This window comes from Tachyglossus aculeatus, chromosome 15, assembly GCF_015852505.1.
Source record: "Tachyglossus aculeatus isolate mTacAcu1 chromosome 15, mTacAcu1.pri, whole genome shotgun sequence".
NCBI lineage: Eukaryota > Metazoa > Chordata > Mammalia > Monotremata > Tachyglossidae > Tachyglossus > Tachyglossus aculeatus.
The window spans coordinates 21,549,620-21,558,185 of NC_052080.1; the positions used below are offsets into that span (position 1 = coordinate 21,549,620).

At 57.0% G+C, this 8,566-nt stretch overlaps 1 long non-coding RNA gene across 1 annotated transcript; it reads left to right on the forward strand.

Annotated features, from left to right (window-relative positions):
• Positions 1–2,283: 2,283 nt before the first annotated feature.
• Positions 2,284–4,145, forward strand: LOC119937869. The gene is made up of 3 exons (XR_005454246.1): positions 2,284–2,410; positions 3,401–3,504; positions 3,801–4,145. It is a non-coding gene; the product is annotated as an uncharacterized LOC119937869 (long non-coding RNA).
• Positions 4,146–8,566: the final 4,421 nt, after the last annotated feature.

Below are 8,566 nucleotides of genomic sequence, written 5' to 3' on the forward strand. Positions count from 1 at the left end.
CCACCGTCGAGTCAGAACGCGGTCCCCGATAGGGCGGCCGGGGTTCCGTACGGGGAACCGGCTCCGTTTGGCCGGACCGTGGTCGTGAGGAGGCCCGGGGCCCTTAATTCTCTAGACGGGTCTCAGCTCTGGGCGCCCACGGTCCTGTCTCTGGAGTCACTCCATACGCCCTCCGTCGTCCTTCGAAGGGACTTATTCTGGGTCTGACGGTCGCTTTCAGGGTTTAGAATGGGAAGGTGTCAATTCAGGAGAAAGGTGGGTAAGTGTTCGGTCTCCCTCGTGGTCATTTTGGACAACGAACCCCGGAGACTCGAGCGTGAGACCGATTTTGGCGTCGATCGGGGGCGGAATGAGTTTCACGGGCCTTGCGGCGTCACGTCGGGAGCGTCGGCGATCCGAACGGGCCACCCTCCGTACGGAAACGGGGGATCTCCTCGGCTTTGGGGAAAGCTGCCTTTGTGCCCCAAAACTTGAGATAAGGATTTGTCTGGGGAGAGAGCAGTTAAGCGAAAGAGTCGGGCGGATTCTCGTGTCCGGTGTTTTCCGGGGAATCGCCCGGACCGTGAGTCGCTCCCGAAGGTGGGTTCTCTGCCGATCTCTAATGGGTTATTGCCGGGGGAGTCGGAGGGGGTGAAAGGATAAACGGAAAAAAGGCAGTGTTTGGGAGATTAGGAGAGAGAAAGAGAGAGAGAGAGAGAGAGAGAGAGAGAGAGAGTGTGTGTGTGTGTGTGTGTGTGTGTGTACGTCAGGTGGATCTGCATTCTGATTGTCGTAATTATGTGTTTTAGAAGATTTCAGGTTTAAAATATTTTGTTTGTTTTTTTAATCTATATCTTGTTCAGCTAGCTCCGAGCATTATCATCTTTACTCCAATCGCACGGTCACGTCACGGAACGCTGTCGGGAAGAATCCGGAAACTAGGACGACTTCAAAAATCCGAGGGCAGGTGAGGAGAAAATGTTTGTTCTCGTCTTCGGGAATCTGGATTCCCGGAACTCCCGGAGCGTTTCGGTTTTTGGCTCGACCGTCTTTTCCGAGAGTTCTCCGGTGCCTCGGAGTCCTAGTGCCCCTTATGAAGTCTTGAAAAAATGTTCAGAAGTTCTAGTCCCCGGAAGATCAGCTACTCGCTCCGGTTGCAGATTGTTCCTGAGCGATGAATGATATTCGCCTTGCCACTGGGATGGACCAAAAAAGTATCATTTGTAATACTGTGTTTGAAATTTTTTGTTCCCCTTGTTCAGAGGAAGAGGAGAGAGGCCCGTCCCGGCCAGAGACGGAACGGGAAAGCGCACCGGCCCCCCAAGAGGACTCCGCTTCGTCCGAGCGAGAAGGCGGCCCCTCCCCGGATCCGTCGGGAGGTCCCCCCCGTGGACCCGGGGTGACGTCCGGTTTGTGGTGTTTTGGAGCCGGCACATTCTGTACAAACGGCGGAAGAGAGCGGAACCGATCGACCGGGGTCCCGGCTTCCAAGCGGCCGACCGTCACGAAGCCTCCGGCACCCCTGGCGTTCCCCCGGCTCTGAGGATGGTGACCGTGCGGCCCCGGGAGACATTGAATCCAAGGGAAAGTGTTGCCTTTTGGGAAAATTGTGTGTGTGTGTGTGTGTGTGTGTGTGTGTGTGTGTGTCTGTCTGTCTGTCTGTCTGTCTGTCTGAGAGCCTATAGAGGGTTAGGCAGAATTTTTTCATTTTGGCGGGAGCGTCAGAGGGTCCACAGGCCGGGTCGGGTCCCGTGGCCCTGGAAGCCACTCCAGGAAAAGGGGTACGCGGCTCCGTGTGGGGAACGGATTCCGTTTGGCCGGACCGTGGGTCTGAGGAGGCCCGGGGCCCTTAATTCTATAGACGGGTCTCGGCTCTGCGCGCCCACGGTCCCGCCTACGGAATCGCCCCGTACGGACCCCGTCTCCTCGGAAGGGACCCTTCCGTGTGTGACGGCGGCTCGGCCGGGACGGGGAGGCGTCCGGCGAGGGCGGAGGCCGGGGGGTTACCGGTGTCTGTGATCCTCTTTGGAGGAACCGAAAATATAGGGACTTTACTGGGAGGTGGCCGTCAGAAAGAGAGGTGGCGGTCCAGTTTCTGGAGAGTCCGACATCGAGTTAGGAAAAGGGACCCCCGAGGAGGGCAGTAGAGTCGTTCCTAAATGAGGGGGCGTCGCCCTCGTCTTCGGTGTCCAGCTAGGAGGCCGGGTCTTCCCCCTCCATCCGTGGATCCCTTCCCGATACCTTAGCGGTCATTTGGGTCCACCTTTTTTGACCCCCCTTCATCTTGCTCACAGGGGGAAGAAACCGGAACGACCGCTTCGGCGTGGTCCGTCTCGTGGCGACGTGGAGGCGATACACGGACCGCTTGGATTCTCCAGGGTGACGAGGATCATCCCCCTGTAATGGAGCAAATAACGGAATCTAAGGGAAGGTATCGGGTTTGGTGAAATCCAATTTGTTTTTTCGTGTGTGTGTGTGTGTGTGTGTGTGTGTGTGTTTGTTTCTGTGAGAGCATTTTAAGGGGGTGAGGTTGAGTCGGGTTTGGAAAAGACAGCCCGGAGGTAGAGGAGGCCACCGTCGAGTCAGAACGCGGTCCCCGATAGGGCGGCCGGGGTTGCGTACGGGGAACCGGCTCCGTTTGGCCGGACCGTGGTCGTGAGGAGGCCCGGGGCCCTTAATTCTATAGACGGGTCTCGGCTCTGGGCGCCCACGGTCCCGTCTCCGGAGTCACTCCGTACGCCCTCCGTCGTCCTTTGAAGGGACTTTTTCTGGGTCTGACGGTCGCTTTCAGGGTTTAGAATGGGAAGGTGTCAATTCAGGAGAAAGGCGGGCAAGTTTTCGGTCTCCCTCGTGGTCATTTTGGACAACAAACCCCGGAGACTCGAGCACGAGACGGATTTAGGCGTCGATCGGGCGCGGAATGAGTTTCACGGGCCTTGCGGCGTCACGTCGGGAGCGTCGGCGTTCCGATCGGGCCGCCCTCCGTACGGAAACGGGGGATCTCCTCGGCTTTGGGGCAAGCTGCCTTTCTGCCCCAAAACTTGAGATAAGGATTTGTCTGGGGGGAGAGCGGTTAAGCGAAAGAGTCGGGCGGATTCTCGTGTCCGGTGTTTTCCGGGGAATCGCCCGGACCGTGAGTCGCTCCCGAAGGTGGGTTCTCTGCCGATCTCTAGTGGGTTATTGCCGGGGGAGTCGGAGGGGGTGAAAGGATAAACGGAAAAAAGGCAGTGATTGGGAGATTAGGAGAGAGAAAAAGAGAGAGAGAGAGGGAGAGAGAGAGTGTGTGTGTGTGTGTGTGTGTGTGTGTGTGTGAGTGTGTGTACGTCAGGTGGATCTGCATTCTGATTGTCGTAATTATGTGTTTTAGAACATTTCAGGTTTAAAATATTTTGTTTGTTTTTTTAATCTATACCTTGTTCAGCTAGCTCCGAGCATTATCATCTTTTCTCCAAACGCACGGTCACGTCACGGAACGCTGTCGGGAAGAATCCGGAAACTAGGACGACTTCAAAAATCCGAGGGCAGGTGAGGAGAAAATGTTTGTTCTCGTCTTCGGGAATCTGGATTCCCGGAACTCCCGGAGCGTCTCGGTTTTTGGCTCGACCGTCTTTTCCGAGAGTTCTCCGGTGCCTCGGAGTCCTAGTGCCCCCCTATGAAGTCTTGAAAAAATGCTCAAAAGTTCTAGTCCCCGGCAGGTCAGCTACTCCCTCCGGTTGCAGATTGTTCCAGAGCGATGAATGATATTCGCTTTGTCACTGGGATGGACCAAAAAAGTGTCATTTGTAATACTGTGTTTGAAATTTTTTGTTCCCCTTGTTCAGAGGAAGAGGAGAGAGGCCCGTCCCGGCCAGAGACGGAACGGGAAAGCGCACCGGCCCCCCCAGAGGACTCCGCTTCGTCCGAGCGAGAAGGCGGCCCCTCCCCGGATCCTTTGGGAGGTCCCCCCGTGGACCCGGGGTGACGTCCGGTTTGTGGTGTTTTGGAGCCGGCACATTCTGTACAAACGGCGGAAGAGAGCGGAACCGAGCGACCGGGTCCCGACTGCCGTCCGGCCGACCCTGACAAAGCCTCCCGCCCCCCTGGCGTTCCCCCGGCTCTGAGGATGGTGACCGTGCGGCCCCGGGAGACATTGGATTCAAGGGAAGGTGTTGGTTTTGGGGAAAAGTGTGTGTGTGTGTGTGTGTGTGTGTGTGTGTGTGTGTGTGTGTGTGTCTGTCTGTCTGTCTGAGAGACTAGAGAGGGTTAGGTAGAGTTTTTGTTTGTCGGGGTAGAGGGTCCACAGGCAGGGTTGGGTCCCGTGGCCCCGGAAGCCTCTCCCGGAAAAGGGGTCCGGGACTCCGTGCGGGGAATGGATTCCGTTTGGCCGGACCGTGGGTCCGAGGAGGCCCGGGGCCCTTAATTCTATAGATGGGTCTCGGCTCTGCGCGCCCACGGTCCCGCCAAGGAGTGTCCCCGTACGGACCCCGTCTCCTCGGAAGGGACCCTTCGGGGCGTGACGGCGGCTCGGCCGGGACGGGGAGGCGTCCGGTGAGGACGGAGGCCTGGGGGTTACCGGTGTCTGTGATTCTGTTTGGAGGAACAAAAAATATAGGGACTTTAATGAGAGGTGGCCGTCAGAATGAGCGGTCGGCGGTCAGTTTCCGGAGACTCTGACGTCGAGTTAGGAAAAGGGACCCCCGAGACCGGGAGTAGAGTCGTACCGTAGCGACCCCACGAGGCGGCGTCGCCCTCATCTTCAGTGCGTACCTCGGAGGCTGGGTCTTCCCCCGTCCGTCCGTGGGCCCCTTCCAGATATCTTAGCGGTCATTCAGGTCCTCCTTTTATGACTCACCCTCATCTGTGCACATAGGGGAAAGAAACCGGAAAGATCGCTTCGGCGTGGCCCGTCTCGTGCCGACGTGGAGGAGGTACACGGAGCTCTCGGAGTCTTCGGGGAGACGAGGATCATCCCCCTGCAATGGAGCGAAAAACGGAATCTAAGGGAAGGTGATGGGTTTTGTCAAAATCCCAATTTTTTTCTTTTTTCTTTTTTCTTTAGTGTGTGTGTGTGTGTGTGTGTGTGTGTGTGTGTGTGTGTGTGTGTGTGTGTGCTTCTGTGCGAGCATTTTGAGGGGGTGCGGTTGAGTCGGTTTGGTAAAGAGAGCCCGGAGGCAGAGGCGGCCACCGTCGATTCAGAACACGGTCCTAGATCCGGCGCCCGGGGTTCCGTGCGGGGAAGCGACTCCGTTTGGCCGGATCGTGGGTGCGAGGAGGCCCGGGGCCCTTAATTCTATAGACGGGTCTCTTCTCTGGGCGCCCACGGTCCCGTCGACGGAGTCGCTCCGTACGCCCTCCGTCGTCCTTCGAAGGGACCTTTCTGGGTCCGACGGTCGCTTCCGGGGTGTAGAGTGCAAAGGTGTCATTAGAGGAGAAAAGCGGGCAAGTTCCCGGTCTCCCTGTCGGTCATTTTGGAAAACGAACCCCGGAGAGTCGAGCGTGAGACGGTTTTCGGCGTCGATCGGGTGGGGAACGCGTCTCACGGATTGTACGTCGGGAGCGTCGGCCACGGGGGCCCGGCGTTCCGACCGGACCGCCCTCTGTACGGAGATGGGGGATCTCCTCGGTTTTGGGGAAAGCGGCCTTTCTCACCCGCAACCTGAGATCACGATTTCTCTGGGGTGAGAGCGGTTAAGCGAAAGAGTCCGGCGGAGTGTAGCGTCCGGTCTTTTCTGGGGAATCGCCCGGTCCGGGAGTCGCTCCCGAAGGTGGGCATCTCTGTCGATGTCTATCGGGTCGAGTCCGGGGGAGTCGGAGAGGGGTCAGTGCATCAATTGAAAAAAGCAGTGTGAGGTAGATTAGGAGAAGGAGAGAGAGATAGAGTGAGAGTGTGTGTGTGTGTGTGTGTGTGTGTGTGTGTGTGTGTGTGTGTGTACATCAGAAGGATCTTCATTTTGATTTGTGTAATCATGTGTTTAGAAAACTTTGGGTTTAAAAGTAATATTTTTTTAATCTATTTCTTTTTCAGCTACCCCAGAGCATAATCATCTTTTCTCCAGTCTCACAGTCACGTCACGGAACGCTGTCGGGAAGAATCCAGAGTCTGGGATGACTTAAAAAATCTCATCGCAGGTGAGGAGGAGACAGTTTGCTATCCTCTTCAAAAATGGGGATTCCCGGAACTCCCGGGGCGTCACGTTTTTTGGCTCGACTCTCTTTTCCCGGTGTTTTCCGGCGCTTAAAAGTCGTAGTGCCCTTTAGGAAGTCTCCAACAAATGCTCAAATGTTCTAGTCCCCGGAAGGTCCGGGACTCGCTCCGGTTGCAGAGTTTTTCAGAGCGATGAATGATATTAGCCACGCCACTGAAATGGAACAAAAAAGTATCATTTGTAATCTTGTCATTGAAATTTTTTGTTCTCTTTCTTCAGAGGAAGAGCGGAGAGGCCCGGCCCGAAGCGGAACGGGAAAGCACACCCCCGCCCCCCCCCGCCCCGAATACTCCACGTCGTTCGTCCCCGTCGACCGAGCGAGAAGGCGGCGCCTGCCCACATCCGTTGGCAGGTCCCCTCTGTGATCTGGGGTGACGTCCACCGTGTGGTTTTTTCTACAAACGACGAAAGAGAGCGGAACCGAGCGATCGGGTCCCGGCTCCCATCCGGCCGACCGTGAGGAAGCCTCCGGCCTCCCTGACGTTCCCCCGGCTCTGAGGATGGTGACCGTGCAGCCCCGGGAGACATTGAATCCAAGGGAAGGTGTTGGCTTTTGGGAAAATGCGTGTGTGTGTGTGTGTGTGTGTGTGTCTGTGTGTGTGTGCCTGTGTGAGAGCCTATAGAGGGTTAAGCAGGAAATTTTTTTTGGGGGGGGTGGAGGGTTAGAGAGTCTATAGGCAGGGTCATGTCCCGTGGCCCCGGAAGCCGCTCCCGGAAAAGGGGTCCGGGTCTCCTTGCGGGGAACGGATTCCGTTTGGCCGGACCGTGGGTCCGAGGAGGCCCGGGGCCCTTAATTCAATAGACGGGTCTCGGCTCTGCGCGCCCACGGTCCCGCCTATGGAGTCTCCCCGTACGGACCCCGTCTCCTCGGAAGGGACCCTTCGGGGCGTGACGGCGGCTCGGCCGGGACGGGGAGGCGTCCGGCGAGGACGGAGGCCTGGGGGTTACCGGTGTCTGTGATTCTGTTTGGAGGAACAAAAAGTATAGGGACTTTAATGGGAGGTGGCCGTCAGAAAGAGCGGTCGGCATTCAGTTTCCGGAGACTCTGACGTCGAGTTAGGAAAAGGGACCCCCGAGACCGGGAGTAGAGTCGTACCGTAGCGACCCCACGAGGCGGCGTCGCCCTCATCTTCGGTGCGTACCTCGGAGGCCGGGTCTTCCCCCGTCCGTCCGTGGGCCCCTTCCAGGTACCCTAGCGGTCATTCGGGTCCTCCTTTTATGACTCACCCTCATCTGTGCACATAGGGGAAAGAAACCGGAAAGATCGCTTCGGCGTGGCCCGTCTCGTGCCGACGTGGAGGAGATGCACGGAGCGCTCGGAGTCTTCGGGGAGACGAGGATCATCCCCCTGCAATGGAGCGAGAAACGGAATCTAAGGGAAGGTGAAGGGTTTTGTCAAAATCCCAATTTTTTTTCTTGTTTCTTTTTTTTTTTTTGTGTGTGTGTGTGTGTGTGTGTGTTTCTGTGCGAGCATTTTGAGGGGGTGCGGTTGAGTCGCTTTGGTAAAGAGAGTCCGGAGGCAGAGGCGGCCACCGTCGATTCAGAACGCGGTCCTAGATCCGGCGCCCGGGGTTCCGTGCGGGGAAGCGACTCTGTTTGGCTGGATCGTGGGTCCGAGGAGGCCCGGGGCCCTTAATTCTATAGACGGGTCTCTTCTCTGGGCGCCCACGATCCCGTCGACGGAGTCGCTCCGTACGCCCTCCGTCGTCCTTCGAAGGGACTTTTCTGGGTGCGACGGTCGCTTCCGGGGGGGAGGGCGCAAAGGTGTCATTAGAGGAGAAAAGCGGGCAAGTTCCCGGTCTCCCTGTCGGTCATTTTGGAAAACGAACCCCGGAGAGTCGAGCGTGAGACGGTTTTCGGCGTCGATCGGGCGGGGAACGCGTCTCACGGATTTTACGTCGGGAGCGTCGGCCACGGGGGCCCGGCGTTCCGACCGGACCCGCCCTCCGTACGGAGATGGGGGATCTCCTCGGTTTTGGGGAAAGCGGCCTTTCTCACCCGCCACCTGAGATCACGATTTCTCTGGGGTGAGAGCGGTTAAGCGAAAGAGTCCAGCGGAGTGTAGCGTCAGGTCTTTTCTGGGGAATCGCCCGGACCGGGAGTCGCTCCCGAAGGTGGGATCTCTGTCGATGTCTATCGGGTCGAGTCCGGGGGAGTCGCAGAGGGGTCAGTGCATCAATTGAAAAAAGCAGTGTGAGGTAGATTAGGAGAAGGAGAGAGAGATAGAGTGAGTGTGTGTGTGTGTGTGTGTGTGTGTGTGTGTGTGTGTGTGTGTGTGTGTACATCAGAAGGATCTTCATTTTGATTTGTGTAATCATGTGTTTAGAAAACTTTGGGTTTAAAAGTAATATTTTTTTAATCTATTTCTTTTTCAGCTACCCCAGAGCATAATCATCTTTTCT